Below are 17,772 nucleotides of genomic sequence, written 5' to 3'. Positions count from 1 at the left end.
CTACTCTTGGTTTGAATCTTTTTATAGACAGAGCATTAGCTGAGTTGCTACTGATAGAGCCACTAAATGGAGATATATATTTAACAGACATTATCAGGAAATGTTTCCTAAGTATATTATCGCACAAGTTTTAGTGTTCCGATATTCTGGTATGTAGTGTTTTATCAAGTATTGAAACACTGGTATTTTTGATGGGGTGGTTTCAGGGGTCCAATATAATTATTTTTATATTAAAAAATCTAAAATCTGTACTATTTCTTTTTAAAAAACTTTCTTTTTGAAAGATTTTATTTATTTATTCATGAGAGACACAGAGAGAGAGACAGAGAGAAAGAGTCAGAGACACAGGCAGGAGAAGCAGGCTCCATGCAAGGAGCCCGTCGTGCTTTCTTTAAAATCAGTGTAGTTTACCATAATTTTTGCAAAAAGTTTACATTTCTTTAAAAAAACACTTAATATGTCCTCAAAATAATGAAACATCAAAGGGAATATTGGAAGAGGAAGGAGCCAAAGGAAAATATTTGGTATTCACTTGTCTCTCTCTCCTCACTGTTTCTCAAAAGTTTTCCAGGAACCAAGGCAAATTGGTGCTAATTCCTCACACTTTGGATTGCATTCTAAAAAATCACATATATTCCACTTTTGATTTTCATTATACTGTATTAGTTTATATTTAATATTTGAGTTATTTTTGCATAATGCTTTATTCTTTCTGTAAATATATTTTTGAATATTTGTTTTTAACTTTTTATAAATTGACTTTAAATTGTTATTTTTCAATACAGTTATATTTTTGTATGTTTGCAATATGGTGAATATTTAGCTTTACTGACTTTTTATATTATGAATTTTAAACCTATGAATTAATAAAATACCTAAGTGCATAACCATGCTTTTATAATACACAAAATGAGCACCAAAATACTTGATTTTCATTTGACTGTTTTCTACTTTAAGTAGATGGTTAATACGACTATAAAACTAAAAAAAAAAAAAAAAAAAAAACAAAAAGACTATAAAACTATCACAAGTAGAAAGATTTTAAAATACTGGATATCTTCTGAATGTTTTAAGTTTTTAATATTTTATAATGAAAGTAATTTATTAATAGTTTATTCAGAAAATTATTTATCTTTATTTTTTATTTTTTACTTATTTTTAAAGTTTCCATTTATTTATTCATGAGAGACACAGAGAGAGGCAGAGACACAGGCAGAAGGAGAAGCAGGCTCCATGCAGGGAGCCTGATGTGAGACTCCATCCCAGGACCCCGGGATCACACCCTGAGCCAAAGGCAGACGCTCAACTGCTGAGCCACCCAGGGCTCCCAGAAAATTTTTATTTAGATCTATATATTGAAGGTGGCTATTCAATAAGATTTACTAATAGGAAGTACAATTAAATAAAAGCTTGGAGACAGTTTACTGTTTCAAACTATAACATTTATGTCGTCAGAGGATTTTTTGAAGAAAATTCGGCACATAAACCCAATAAAAACTCTGAATATCTGAAAAAAATATTTTTGGAAGATTTTGAGAGTTCCTAAATTTATCGCACTTGGTTCTAGTCATGCTTTCTCCTACTTAATGCTAATCCTCCCTACCTCCCCCCACCACCACACCCCCTTAATCTCCTTAATAGTAGCTAGACCCAAAGAAAGTCATTTGACTACTTCCATTTTCCATGGCATCTTGTAACATATTCATTCAGGTCATTACTGGAAGGGGAAAATGAGAAAATATTCCTTGGCTTTTGTTCAGATGTTTCAACTGTCTGAATAGCCTTCCCTGAATATCTGGTCTATGAGGTCATTTGACTGAAGGCTTCCCTCTGTCACAGGGTGCATGTAATAAAACTATCAGAGAGCATATAGAGTCAGTCCAAACACTCATTGCTCTGTGTTGCCTTAAACAAAGAAACAGGGAGAGCTTGTATTCCTAAAGAATAGAGGATTATTAAGATGTTCTCTGCTTTGGGAAATGTTCACTTGCAGATGGAAAAGGGGCTGATTGCTGGCATCAGGTACAGATGATTTATAGCCTCAAGTGCCCAGAATTTATCACATACATGAAGCCCAGCGCCACCCTTACCCACTTTAATGTTTGCAACTTCAAAGAGACAATGAGTCACTACTGGGAAAGAGAGTACTTTAACTACACTGGCAGTCCTGGATTTTGTGCTGAATTCCACCCCACTAGGCTTGAGTCTTCAGGAAAACATGGGAACAGTGATCCTGATTTGTCATTTCTAACTGTATGCCATTATATGTTGATTCACAAACATTGTCTCCATTCTTTCTGAGGAAGCCTTCTTCAAATAGGACTCACACTTAGACCACGTGTAAATTTGGATAATGATTAGCTTGAGTGTTAAGAAAGAATTTGGCACAGTGCCTTGCAAAACCCATGGAGCTATAGGACAGACTGCTTTTATCCTAAGCATGGATCAAATCTGGAGATGAGAAGAAACATGCCTTCCAAGAATGCTTTTCTAAAACGTTGCTGGGCAGAGACGCAATTGAAGAGAAATCTGACACGTAACTGGAATATATTAGGTAACTTACTCCAATTCATAATCAAAAGCAGTCGTCATTTGATTGAAGTAGAAAACCAAGGAGGAAGTTGCTTTGCTCTACTACATGAATCCTTTGAAGTTACAAACATCTATACCTGCAGATAAATTCCCAACAGAGACCACGTGTTATTAGACCTCCTAATTGTGATTTAATTTTTTGTTTTAAATGTAAGAGTCTTTTGAGAATGGAAAACGTGAACATCTAAGAAAGGAATTAACTAAGATAGTATAAAGTATGCAGTGAATCTGATTCATAAATGTCTTACGGTCCCAGGCCTAATGGTTTCTTAAAGTCATGGCTCATGGTTCCATGGTCCGTCCATGGTACTCTGTTAGAGCAGCCCAAATGGACTAAGACAACCACAGAAAGCTCCTAGTAGGGCACCCAGGTTGGTGGTAGACTCTACCTTGAAATAATGTTTGGTAAATTGAATTGACCACAACTGAGTCTCAATTTCTCAGGGATTATGATATATCTATAACTATATACACACAATTTCATATATAGGTCTTGTCATGTAACTTTCCATCCAGAGCCTGAAATGAAAATGAATATAGGCAACTATTGTTTAAAACACACGTGATACCTTTTTTTACCAATATATTTCTGTTAGCCTTATCATGTTTTTTTTTAATTCTGTGTTTTTGATACTTTGTCATCGGGAGCTCTGCTAACCCTGGGGGGACTGCCTCTCCCAGGGCTCTCGAATTCTCAGAGATAGCAAATATCTTGCTGTGAGTGTGCCTTTCATAGGCAAACCATCCATTTGGGCACCCAGACTCCCAACCACCAACTTGGTAGAGCTCTCCTACTCCAGGCCACAATTACCCCGCCTTAGCCATGCCAGGGCCAGAAAACCAGAAACAATCCCTCCGTCCCAGAGCCTGCTGAATCAGGAGGCGGGCAAGAAGGCGGGGGAGCAGGGTCCCCAGGTCACCGGGCCCCCAATCCACCTCGGTAACTTTCAAACCATCCTGAAAACCTACGAATTCGACCCGAGATTTAAAGAGAGCACAGCTGGAACGCTACACAGAGAAGGGTTTGCGCTTCTAACAAGGCAGGACGGTGGGAAAAAAATAAAGAAGAGTCCAGTGGGGGAGGGGCCGCGAGGCGCGGGGCTGGGGGGAGCCTCCCGGCCAGGAGGGAAAGGCGCTCAGCAGGGACGCGGCAGAAGCGCGGGGGGCAGTGGGGCCTCCAGGTCCCCGGGGGTGCAGGACACGGCCGGGATCCTGCGCCCCCGGGACAGGCGGAGCCGTGCGGGTCAGCGCCCCCCACCCCGGGGCATCCAGGCCCCTGCGGACTGGGAGCTGCCTCCAGGGCTGGGGACCTGGCCGCCGCCCGTGGGGTTGTCCCTCCTGGTGTCACCCTGTGCCCGGGGGCCTCGCCGGGTCAACAGCTCCCGCTGAGCCGGGCACCTGGCGGGGGGCGGGGCAGCTCCCCAGGTGCACACACCTGAGAGTCAGCACAGCAGCCCTCCCCCAGACCCGCTGGAAGGGCGGGGGGAGAGCAGGTTCTTGACGAGCGGGCTGGGAAGCTCCAGGGGAAGGCGAGGGATTTACAGTACATAGAACCAGAGGATACGCCTCCTTGGGTTTTTTTCATCCTTTTTCCAGTACAACCCGTTTTTATATCAGACTGTAAATTTCCAATATTTTCTTCTCTTTACCCACCTTAACTGCACTATTTTACCAGCTCTTCATTTTTAAGATTCTTCCTTTTTGACTTTCATATTTCTACAATTACAGGTCCTAGACATATTTTCCACTTCTAGATTCCCTTCAACATACTCAACTTAATTTTGAGAGATATACAAGTTTTTTGTTGTTGTTGTTTTGTTTTGTTTTGTGTTTTTTTTCTTACCTCTGCCTCATTTTGTTCTACAATGGCGGAAGTTAATACCTTCTAAAACATGACCAGCACGCACCCAGACCAAGTGGTGTACCATGCTGTTTCATTCTGTGAGGTTCCTCATTCCCATTCTGCCCCCCCTCTTTTATCTCATTTAAGTGTTGGTGGTCAATGTTGGGGCCTTCTACAAGTATTTCTGGTTTATATAAATTTGGGACTGAGCATCTTCTAACATACAGAACTTAATATACTCAGAACCAAGAGAATCACCCTCTAGAACCCTCAGGTAGACTACATTCTCCTTCCACTACTTCTCCATTCTTCACCACCATCATCTCCCAGTCCTCCCCCTGCCCCAACCCACTTTTTAATCTTTTTTTTTCTTTTTTCCCTTTACTTTATTTCTTCTCTTTTTTTTCTTTTTTCCTTCTTTAGGATTTTTGGCCTTTTATGTTTTACTACTTTGTTTTAAAATTTATTTTTCACTTCAGTGGTCTTTTGTTTCATTTTGTTCTGATCGTCTTTTTCATTTTCTGGTTTCTGACCTCATCAGAATCATCTAGGGTGAAATTTGCTTAGATCATGGTTGATATTCTTGACTCAGCGTGCTCGTACAGCCACTCTGCACTGAACAAAATGACTAGATGGAAGAATTCACCACAAAAGAAAGAATCAGAAACAGTACTCTCTGCCACAGAGTTACAGAATATGGATTATAATTTGATGTCAGGAAGCCAATTCAGAACCACAATTACAAAGCTACTGGTGGCTCTGGAAAAAAGTATAAAGGACTCTAGAGATTTGGTTAGCAGACTTTAGATCTAATCAGACCAAAATTAAAAATAAATTAAATGAGACTCATTTCAAACTGGAGGTCCTAATGATGAGGGTTAATGAGGTAGAGAAAACAGTGAGTGACATAGAAGACAAGTTGGTGGTAAGGAGGGAAGCTGAAGGGGGAAAAAAAAAAAGAAAAACAATTAAGAGACCATGAGGAAATGCTAAGGGAAATAAATGATATCCTGAGAAGGAAGAATCTATGTATAATTGGAGTTCCAGAAGACACCAAGAGGGAGAGAGGGCCAGAAAATATATTTGAACAAATTATAGCTGAGAACTTCCCTAATTTGGGGAGGGAAACAGGCATTCAGATCCAGGAGATAGAGAGGTCCCCCCCAAGTCAATAAAAACTGTTCAACGCCATGACATTTAATAATGAAACTTGTAAATTCCAAAGATAAAGAGAAAATCCTTAAAGCAGCAAGAGACAAGAGATCCCTATCATATATAAGGAGAAGTATTAGATTAACAGCAGACCTCCCCACAGAGACTTGGCAGGCCAAAAAGGGCTGGTGGGATATATTCAGGGTCCTAAATGAGAAGAACATGCAGCCAAGAATACTCTATCCAGCAAGGCTCTCGTTCAGAATAGAAGGAGAGATAAAGAGCTTCCAAGATGGGAAGAAACTAAAAGAATGTGACCACCAAATCAGCTCTGCAAGAAATATTAAGAGGAACTCTGTAAAAGAAAAAGGAAGGCCAAAGAAACAATCCACAAATTAGGGACTGAATAGGTATTATGATTCATATCTTTCAATAGTTACTCTGAACTCAAATGGGCTAAATGATCCCATCAAAAGACGCAGGGCTTTGGACTGGATAAAAAAGCAAGACCCATCTATATGCTGTCTCTAAGAGACTTGTTTTAGACCTAAGGACACCTACAGCCTGAAAATGAAGGGGTGGAGAGCCATTTACCATTCAAATGGTCCTCAAAAGAAAGCAGGGGTAGCAATCCTCATATCAGATAAATTAAAGTTTATCCCAAAGACTGTAGTAAGAGATGAAGAGGACACTATATCATACTTAAAGGGTCTATCCAACTAGAAGACCTAACAATCATGAATATTTATGCCCCTAATGTGGGAGTTGCCAAGTATATCAATCAATTAATAACCAAAGTAAAAAGAAACTTAGATAATAATACACTAATAGTAGGAGACTTCAACACAGCACTTTCTGCAAATGATAGAATTTCTAAGCACAACATTATCAGAGAAACAAGGTCCTTAAATGATACACCAGACCAGATGGATTTCACAGATATATACAGAACTTTCCATCTGAATGCAACTGAATACACATTCTTCTCAAGTGCACATGGCACTTTCTCCAGAATAGACCACATACTGGGTCACAAATCAGGTCTTAACCGATACCAAAAGATTGGGATTGTCTCCGGCATATTTTCAAACCACAATGCTTTGAAACTAGAATGCAATCACTAGAAGAAATTGGGGAGAAATTCAAACACATGGAGGCTAAAGAGCATCCTGCTAAAAGATGAATGGGTCAACCAGGAAATTGGAGAAGAATTAAAAAGATTCATGGAAACTAATGAAAATGAAGATACAACCATTCAAAATCTTTGGGATGCAGCAAAAGCTGTCCTAAGAGGGAAATACATCTCAATACAAGCCTCCTTCAAAAAATTGGAAAAAACTCAAATACACAAAGTAACCTCTTACCTAAAGGAACTGGAGAAAGAACACCAAAGTCTGCTGAATTATTCGAAGTAGCCTATCCTATCCCTGCTTCCTTTGTCTTGCCAAATTCTTTCTGAAGAAACCACAAAGACTTTTGCCATAGAACCCCCTCTCCCTCTGTCTCCTGACAACGCCCAGTACTTCCCACCCCCAACAGCTTTGGCATGATGTGTCCCCTCCTCCTGGGATCAGTGAGTGTAACAAACTGTCTTTTCAATGGTGGTAATGAAACCTACATTTTAAAACATAGCCTAATGATATTTTTTTAAGATTTTATTTATTTATTCATGAGAGACACAGAGAGAGAGAGGCAGAGACACAGGCAGAGAGAGAAGCAGGCTCCACGCAGGGAGCCTGACGTGGGACTCAATCCCGGGTCTCCAGAATTACACTGTGGGCTGAAGACGGCACTAAACTGCTGAGCCACCCAGGCTGCCCTAGCCTACTGATATTGTTTCCTTTGTTGTAGCAGACTAGATTTTCTCCAAAAAAACCTCCAGGTATAAATCATAAGAATGTTGAATGAAATGAAATGTAAAAACATATTTTAAAATGCATTGGCTGGCTCACTAGAAAGGAAAGGAAAGCCAAACTGATAAAAAACTCAATTCCAGACAAGTAAGCAAGCTGATGCCAAGGATATCCATACATTAGTGGGATAGGATATCCAGAAATCTCTAGTGCCTATATTTTCAGTTTTAGTTGGCTTTACACAGGAGGCAAAAGGCAAAACTTAGAGCTCACACAAGATGAGAAGTCACTCTCCTAAAAGGGACTCCTCAAGAGTGTTCCCCTTGCTGGATAAAGTAGAAAAGATAAAACCCCACAAACCAAGTTAGTCTTGGTTAGAGAAGACCACAAGGCCTAATTCTTCCTCTTCCTCCTCCCACGTTGGCCATCTCATCAAGGTAGTTATGCTGTGATTGTAAGTTATTGAAATTTGCCATTTAATATCTTTGAAACTATGGACAAGTCATTACACCTTCCTGAGCCTTGGCATCCTCATCAACAAAGTAGGCATAAGCATGGCACCTACCTCCTAGGATCACTGTAAAGACTAAATAAGATAACCTTTATAATTTAAATTTATAACTTAACACAGGGTTCAGCATGTTATGTTCCATAATTGGAACAGTGTCATTACCTTCTCAACTGGGGAAGTTAAAATTAAGAGTTTTATAGATACATCACCTGGGGGCATGAGAATGACCAGATTTTCCATAAGTTTGCTGATACAACTGAGATATCCAGAAACTTCTGCATGTTGTTAGTATGCACAGAGGCTTCAAGCCATATTTGAGAAAGGGAATGCTGAGCTAAATCAAGTTACATATTCATTTGTTTGTTTATTCCATAGCAACTCCTTTCTCCAAAAGATATTTGAAATAGCCAGAAGAGAAATAGAGATAATACAGCAGGAAATAAAATTCAATGTGGAAAATACATTTCAAGAGGAGAATAAAGGTAAGAAAATCAAAATATACAGTATATGACATGAAGAAAAATTTGTAATGTAGTCTTAAATTTTTGATATCTGAATCATTTCTGTTGTCTTTGAATCCAAAGAAACTCAATCTGGAACAGAAAGAGGGCATCAAAGCTTTTGTCTATTCCTCATCTCATGAGATAATTCCTGGCTTCCAGCAAAGCCTTTTATGGAGGAATAATTACGTGCTTCTTTTAAAAATGGCCAGATGACATCTTTAAGCATCTAAGAGCCTTGAAAGGACCTACACAATTCTTTTGTCAGCCTTTATACTTTAGGAACCTACAGTGTAGCTAGAGGGTCACAGTGTTGGGTCCTGGTCTGTAGTGGGCATCTATTGTGTTTTTGTGACTCCTTAGCACCCATGCTATATTTGTGGAATTTCCTGCCTTATTGATCCTGCCTCTCCAAAGGAGAAAACTCTTCTTTCCTCCTTTTTATGGCTTATCTGACAGAGACTCTGCCAGTCAGAGAGACCCGTGTGAGGCTTTGAATCAGAAGCAGCAATGGTAAGGAGGCAGACACCATGCAGAATCCATTTTATTTCTGACAGGATTGTAGCTGAGACTGCAAAGTCCAACACCTGGCCCCATGGGGAGCATTGGTGCTCCTAGAAGATTAGTGCAGGTACACTAATTCATTGCCAGACACAGAAGTGGAATTGTTGGAGACTAGCATCTAGGGCTTAAGAGCTGTAAGTAGTTTTCTTGACAGACGTGCTCTGCTGCATGGCTTGAGAGTTGTTTCTAGAAGCTCATCTCAAACCCAGTACCCCAGACTTCTCAGCGATTTGTTAGGCACTCAAAGAGCACCCTTTCAATGAACATCCATTCTGTCAGGGTCTGCTTCTGTTGCTTGAAACAAAGGACATTGACTGATACTCATTTAGTCCACCTGATCTGTTAGCAGAGATAACTTCTAGGGACCACTATTATGGAAAAGAGTCTCTTCATTTTTTTTTTTTGTATTGTTTTTACTTACATGTAATTTAAATTTGTTTTAAAAAGTTAAAAATTCAAGCTGTGGCCAGGATGATTTTGTCTTTGGGGCCATCAGTCTACCTACTGAGAGACTGAATATACAAATGGACAATGGCCAGATGATATATAAAAATAGAATTCTGACTCATAATCTACAGCAACCAGTACTTACCTGCAGCAACCAGTCCAGGAAACCAAACAACAACCTCCATAGCAATTAGCCCTAAAAGATCCAGACTTGGCCAGTAACTGACAGTTTCCCTAGTTTTTGTCTGTTTCCAAAGTAGGACCAACCAGAGAGTCAAATATGTTCCCCTAACTGTCACACAAGATGTCCCACTTCTAGGTAGCCTGCCTCCACCTTCTCCATGCCGATTGCTCCAATGAAGGCATATGAAGCTTTCCCTTTTTCCACTATAGGCTTTTCCACTTCTCTGCCTGCCTTTGAGTCTGCCAAACACCATCTATGGTGACTGGCTCTTTTAAACAGCAAGTTCTGAAGAAACAGTGTTTTTTTGGTTCTAATTTGGATGGTCTTCATTTATGTCCACCTTTCCAGGGCTTTATTTCCACCAGTGCTTGTTGCTATAGATGATGGTTTGACCAGCACTGTGAGCTGCCTGCACTTTTCACTGCCTCTACCTCTGTTCCCTCCACTGTTCCAGTAAAGCCCCATTCCTCAACAAGTGCCATTTGCCTTGAGTCATTCAGTAGAAAATAATGGACACTCATGGAAAGGAGTTGGCTCTAACATTTATTCCTCTCCTTGTGCTATTTTCACAGTCCCTAAATCTGATACTAAAGAGAAAAATTATTATGTGTTAAGGTCATAGGGATTAAATATAATGTAAAGCAGCATAGTATAAAAACATACAATGAATTCTATTATTTTAAGACTGTGTTTAATGAAGCATGTAATGGCTGTAAAACAAAGTTTCTGTTTTCAAAATTAATTTTAAAAAAGAGGCTTTTATAACATCTGTTCTCAAAATAACAAATTATTTTGCATCTCAATTGTACGTAAGTTCCCAAGGTATTAAATGAATAATGTATAACTAGTTTCTTAGAGTTGTATTTGAATAGTTTTCTAGTTATTTGAGTATTATTAGATAAATTATGAAGAATTTGGTACAATAATCCTATTGTTTTTATCTTGAATAATTGGAGTTAGCTTTTTTTAAAAAAAAAAAGAGTTAGCATTTTTAAATGGACCATCTACCTATACCAAATTAATATTTCAGGCTTTTTGCAGTCTTGCGTATTCTTCATTTCACTCTTTATTCCTCTTCTAAATCGTTATATTTTAAAAAGGTGTCATTTTAGTGTCAGTGCATGGAGAAGATTGTCAATTAAAAGAGGAAAATTCAAACAATATCCTGTAAGTACCTTGCCTGCTTTGGATTGCATTTTCTTTTACTATTTAAAAAATCATCTCATTGCCAAATCTCATCAATTCTAAAGCACATTTCCCCCCTGAGATTTAACATATATGAAAGACAAATGTGTTTTATAAGCAATGGCATGTCATAGTTTATTTGACTGCATTTTTTACTGGCTGGTGATTCATAAAATAATGACGTTTGTGATAATTGACACATCTTAAATCCAGTGAAATATGATAGAGACTTATTATACAGTTTTTTATTTTGTTTTGTTTTGTTTTGTTTTGTTTTTTTGGTATTCTAAAAGGTAATATGTACCAAAGAAATACAACAGCTCCTGAATGAGGACACCAGCTTTCCAAATGTGTCATATGGAGCTCTTGGGTTTCTTGTGAGGAGGGCAGCAGTTGGGTCACCAGGGCCACAATGCTGTCCTTGTGCTCGTTCTTTTTCAATGAATAAGCCCTCTCTATAAGCTTTCTTGAGATGAGAGGCTTTGCTGTTAATTACAACACAATGTGAGTTTGATAATCAGTGGCCAGGTCTGAGATTGATTCCCCTTAGCAGAATAAAAATAAGGATTCCCCTTTGAGTTCCTACTCTGTGATGGGCCCAGAACTAGATATTATACTTACAGGGCAGGGGATTTTTTTGAGGTACTACTTTGAGTTTTGTGGTCTCTGAGTTTACCGCTCTTCTCTCTCCAATTTCTAGCAGGTAGTCAGATTTGTGTTCTCTTTACCCATGGGAGGTTTGTGGCAGGACCAGAAGCCCTTCCTAGTTTATATAAACATCTCAACTCCTTAAAGATGGCACTGGCTATGCTCCACATCCAGTCACCTCCCCAGACCAGGAAGAGGTCTAGGTCTGTGTCCAGCATTATAGTCCCCTCTTTGTAGGTGGCCTCAGAAGATGGATTGACTCCAAATATACAAAGGATGCTGGGATCCAGGCACAAACTCTTATTCTCTGTAGTAATCTTGACAAAGATCTTCTCCTTCATGAAGTTCCTCTGAGCCCTCTGCTTGACTTGGCCAAATTTGGGCTTCTGTCCTTTTAGAGTCTGAATTTAGTGAAAATCCTGCTAAGCCATTTTAGCTAGAATCCCCCACTTTTGAGATCTGATCTGATCTAATTGCTCATCCTTCATCATCCCCTGGTGATAGCTGATCACCCTGGCTGGCCTTCAGTAAGAATCTTGATGGGTCAGTTTAGCAAGAATTACCCTACTGTCTGAGTAATTTTCTGTCCACCAACCCTCAATTCCAACTCTGTTCCTTGGCTATGAATCCCACTTTTCCTTGTCATATTTGGAGTTGAGTCTGCTCTCTCACTCTCCAACTACAGAGCTCCATTGTAGTAGTCTACACCTATTGCAATAGTCCTGAATAAAGTCGGCTTTGCCATTTTAACATGTGTTGGAATATTTTGTTTCTTTGACAGCTTGTGCCCTAAGGTGGCCAAAATGGAGAGCAGAGCCACCAGACCTACAGAGACAGGGAATGTCTCCTTGGCACCCAGGAGAGCAGATGTCTAGAGGAGTCTTCAACAAATGCAGGATGATGACAGGAGAGGAGAGAGATCCCTAGGAATGGCTATGCTTGAACTTCACACCAGTCTGGTAGGTAGAGACTTGGAGAAGATTTAAGTTGATTTAAGGAAAAAAAAAAAATACACTTTCTGCATAGCAAAATTTGGGCTTGAAAATTCATATCATGATTTTATCCCATTCAACTTCACAGCATCTGAAAGGTTAGTGTTATACCTATTTTACAAATGAGGTCCTGAAGACTCAGAAAAGAGGAGAGATTGGCCCAACTCTTCTGTGTGAGCCATGAGTACTAAAAGGAATAGCAGACTATATGTTCTGGCATAACTATTTAATTCTTCATATGACAATTATTTCCTCGTATAATCATTACTTAAAGGTATGCTTTCTGTTTGTTTTCTTTTTAAGTGTGTTGAGTCATTCAGGAAAGGAAGCCTGCTTGGGGAATAGTTCCAATTATGTCCAAAATATCTGAATACAAAGTAAAAAAAAATAATTAAAATAAAACATTCAACTTCATCTGAAGGATTGAGAGCCTTGTAGGCATTGTCAACATGGAAGAAGGATGAAAGACATTAAACTGTGGTTTAGCGTCCTGCTTTGTATTTGTCTTTTTTTTTTTCAAATGAAATCCAAGATGGAACTTCAATATTTAAAATGGACAAAAGTTAATGGGATCTTTGGGCAATTTAAATTTTGAATGAGGCTGAAAACCTGCTGGTGTTTGTGCAATCTATGAAACATCTTTGGAGCTCCAAGGGTATCAACACAAACCTGCAAACTAGTTTTTGGAGGAGGGTCCTAATGGAAGGGCAGTAGGCTACTGACAAAGAATGGGAACTCTGCAGTGGGATGAACTAGGTCCAAATTCTGTTTCTGGTTTTCAGGGATACATTAGATAATGTGAATGGCAAAATGCTAACAGATGGCAGCCCACAGTTTTGTTTAATCGTTTAGGAAGAAGGAACTTAAGCCCAGGAGCCCCACTTAGACTCCTTACCTTAGCAGTTGGGTAACTTAGGGCAAGTTATTTAACCTTTAAGCATCGACTTTATCTTCTGGAAAATAGAGATCATAACAGACTCTACTTCATGGATTGATGTGAGGATTAGATGAGATGGTGGATATAAAGCTCTTAGCCCAAGATCCCCACACAGTAAGCACCCAGTAAGTGGTTGCCAGTGTAGTATTATATGAAAGTATTGCTCTGCTCTTCCTTATACCCAGAAATCTACAAGTACTTTGACTTACATTCAGATAGGGACCATTCTCTTCTTCCTCTTCTTCCTCTTCTTCATCTTTCTCCTTCCTCCCCTCTCTATTCCTCCTCCTCCTTCTTCCTACATGTTTTGAATTGATCTGATGTCATAGTTCTGGAGTGCACATCTTTTCAGCCTGAACAAGAAAAAGGAGGGTTTCCCAATCTTTGTCTAAATTATCTTAGAGAAAAAGCTCAAATCTTGAGGAGAATGACTAATTATTATTCACAGCTGCACAAAAACTGGAAGGTAAATATTGGCTTTCTAGATGCAAAGCATTACATTTTCTCTAAAATTTGTGGAAAGTGGTTTTCCACTAAGAATATAAAATAGATGATTTTGTTTTGAGAGCATTTATTATTATGCAGATTAGAGATTAAACATCCAAATATCTTATTTGCTAATTCACCATTCATGAGAAAATTAGACATGCTAAAGAGTTTTCATTTTCAGAGCAAAGAATCTTAAATTCTCAACTCAAAAGGTCTACCATTGTCAAAAAGATATTTAAATGCCTGCAGTTATTTCTCAAAATCTTAAATCGAGATGAAAAGTGTAATTCGGCCTGCAATGCTGCTGCTTTTGACAAAGCACCATGATTTCTTTCTTTTTTCTTTATATGTGTGTGTGTGTGTGTGTGTGTGTGTGTGTGTATGCAGACATGACGGTGAAAACAGTAATTAATTTGTAAAATGGACAATTGGAAGTTCAGATCTAAAGAGGAATTTCAGTGCCAGAGAGCAATCAGAGCATTGTGTTTCCTTATCTTTCTTAATGGGTCTCAACTTCCTGTGGCCTTTGTTGCTAGGAAACTAGTCTCTCCTGAATTGAAAGCCACCTTTCTGTTATTGTTGACTCTGGAGTCTGAAAGGAACCAGGTATATCTTGAATCCTTCAGGATTAACTATCAGTAATGTGCCTGTGGATGATGGGAAAAACTCTGAGCTCAACATTCTGTAGAGAGACTGCCTAAAACCCCAGAAGTAAACCAGTTGCCTTTATAACTTCCCTTTGGAAAATTCCATTAGCCTATCCTGTGTGAAGTTAAGTCTCCTAGAAGTAGACAGATTAAAGGAAAGGAGCTGTGGTCCATTTCCCCTGCATTTCCACATTGCGTTAAGATACAGCCTACCTGGGGATCCCTGGGTGGCTCTGTGGTTTAGCGCATGCCTTTTGCCCAAGGCGCGATCCTGGAGTCCCGGGATCGAGTCCTGTGTCGGGCTCCTGGCATGGAGCCTGCTTCTCCCTCTGCCTCTCTCTCTCTGTGTGTGTCTATCATGAATAAATAAATAAAATCTTTAAAAAAATAAAAAAAAGATACAGCCTACCTTAGGAGCCCCTGGTAGGTGCTCAGGGAGCTAGATCTTCAAAGTAAGGATGCATTCCTAGGCAGATTGCGTTTGTTCTTTATAGTCCTTTTTGTATTCACAGTTTAAACCCAGAATCTGAATGCATGCTCAAGGCTTTTGAGCATCTTCAATGGTATTAAAAGTGGTGTGAGTGACCAAAATGCTTTTGCAAGAAGATGAGTTACTATGTTTTAGGAAGATGTCTTGGCCTGTGGAAGAAGATAGTGATGCAATTTGCAGCCTTGTTTTCTAAACTAAACTCAGAAATAGAGATTCCCTTTATCAGTATTTTGATTCTGATTCAATCCTAAGAGTGTACATTTCGAGGCAGATATCGTGTCTATAAGATGCAAATTATCCAGTATCAGAAGTAAAGGTTCAAGTCAGGTCTTTGAGTCAGACCTGACATCCAATCTGACCAAAACTGGACATCAGCCCATAGATGGATGGGATTTAAGGAGGCCCTGAAGAGTTTGAAGAATGGCTGACTCTTTTCTTTGAATCTTTTTTACTTTTTCATTCCCAATCTATTATGCTCCCTTTTATTAGTGTGTGTGTGTGCATGTGTGTGTGCGCGCACACGCATGTGTATGTGATTCCACTGTAACTCAGGCTTGAATTGAGCTAACATCAAAGTTGTAGAGCTCACACTTTTTCAACATGAACAAGAAAAATGAGGATTTCCCAAGTCTTTGCCTACTAGGGGAAAAAGCTCATTCTACCCCAACCCCATCCTGATATCCTGTTACTTTAAGCAGAGCATCTTGCATATGGCATCTATCATTACTTACTAGATTTACTCCAGTGGCCCATTCATAAGTGACCCTGGTCATGTCTAAATTATGTCCCAAATTATGTATCTTTGTTGTTGTCAGATGAAATTAAATTAGTAAAGCAAAAACAACTTAACATAGACACAGCCAAATAGCTCATAACACAGCAAACTACTTTAATATGATGCTTCAGAGGTATTTTCAACCCCTGCTATCCTAGTAGAATCCCTTTTGGTAGCTGGAATAAGGGTGTGTCATCTTCAGCTGCAACCATGGAGAGAGGTCCTGGCAGCTATGTGCCAGCTGGTCTAGAGGAAAACAGTTAGTGAAGCTGAGGGGACACCCAGCCAGCTTAGAGGACCATGGTGGCAGTGTGTATCCTCTGTTCTGGCTTCTGCCTTACTGCTGGTACAAGCTCATTCCTCGCATTCGGAATAGCACTCCCTAACCAAGCCACCAGCTAGCTCCTAGGTGCTGGGTTCAGACAGACTAGCTCAGGATTCCTACATCTCATGGATCAAGAGTCTTGATGATTTTTATTCCCCCAATCCCTTCCTTGGGGACTGGGCAGAGTCTCCTCTCATATCCCCCAAACCAAAGATCTCATGCTGCTCCCTTTCTTTGGTGATGGAGCCATTTGCTCATCCTTCTAACACACCCACTCTTTTGAGGAGTTCTATCCTCAGTGACTCAAGAGGAAAGTTACTCTCCTAAAGGCAATTTGCTAAGTTCTTCCAAGGAATAACTGAGATATTTCTGAGATATATCTTCTGGGTAAGAAAACAGAACTCTGGCAGGGCATCATTCCATACTAAATAAGGATAAAACCATTTTCCCATTTCAGAAGTTATGTCTGCCTTTTAATGATGGGATATTTGCAAGAGCTCAGTGTTTTTTAACCTACCAATGGGCTTTGGAAACAAGCCATTTGGGTTCAAATTGTACCCTGCTGGCGGACATGGGCAATTACTTTACCTCTCTGAGCCTCAATTTCCTTCCTTATACAAATAGCAATGATAGCAGTATTCACTTTATAAAGATTATTGTGATAATCGCATGAGATAATGCATATTCTTAGCAGAGAACCTGGCATAGAATAGCATACACAATAAATTGTTTCTGTTACTGTTATCCTCATTATGCCTCACAGTATTATCCTTGAGCACTTTCTATGCATGCTCCAAGCACTGTTGGATACCAGGGAGGAAAGATGAATAAGATGTCCTACTTTGGAGGAACTCTCAGTCTACTGGAGGAATCTACATGCACAGAGTAAGGTATGGTTGTGCATTAACAGAGTAAAGAATACACTGTCTGGAGAATCTTGAGGAAGGCTGAAGACGGAGATTCAGGAAGGTTCTGCAGAGGAGGGACATGTATTTTGGCTATGGAAGGAGAAATGATGGCAGGATGAAAAAGTTATTGGGCAGTGGAGCACCTCTACAGAAATAAAAGACTCTTTCTTGCTGTGTTTGGCAACTTGCAAGAGCTTGATACTAACCTTGTGCCTGGGATGCCAGGGGACAGGGTGTGGTTCCAAAGTATGAAAGCCCAGAAGTAGAAGAGATGGGGCTTGATGTATTTTCTTTCACCAATGGCCATTTCTCATACTTTCTGGGCTCTTATATGTACCAAGACTGACAGATAAAGGTATAGTCCAGATTTGATAGTTTAGTTCTTTAGCCCTAACTAGAAGTGGAATTGGTAGGTTTTCATGGAGATTGTCTGTGTTCTCAGATATTGGGAAAGATAATAAAGATTTCAGGTAATTCTTTTAACAAATATATCCAAAACCTACCCTCACCTCAATTTTTAGCATCTTTCAGATCAAAATCTGACCAATCAAGCTTGAACCATCTGGATTTTTGCTGTTGTATTGGATATTAGGAACTTTAGCTGAGGATTTGTGTTAATCTGCCTAGGAGCTGGGCTGCTTATAACACTTGCTGTCATTCTTGGTGCCAGAGGTTCCAATTCCTCTATTGTCTTTGTTTTTGTCTCTCCTTGATTTTGGGCTTCCCTAAG

At 39.5% G+C, this 17,772-nt stretch overlaps 1 long non-coding RNA gene across 1 annotated transcript; it reads left to right on the top strand.

Annotated features, from left to right (window-relative positions):
• The first annotated feature begins 8,324 nt into the window (after positions 1 to 8,324).
• LOC144313402 (uncharacterized) lies at positions 8,325 to 17,029 on the top strand. The gene is made up of 3 exons (XR_013379061.1): positions 8,325 to 8,433; positions 12,261 to 12,438; positions 16,898 to 17,029. It is a non-coding gene; the product is annotated as an uncharacterized LOC144313402 (long non-coding RNA).
• Positions 17,030 to 17,772: the final 743 nt, after the last annotated feature.

Source organism: Canis aureus, chromosome 5 (assembly GCF_053574225.1).
Source record: "Canis aureus isolate CA01 chromosome 5, VMU_Caureus_v.1.0, whole genome shotgun sequence".
Lineage (NCBI taxonomy): Eukaryota > Metazoa > Chordata > Mammalia > Carnivora > Canidae > Canis > Canis aureus.
This window is presented reverse-complemented; position numbering and strand designations above follow the sequence as displayed.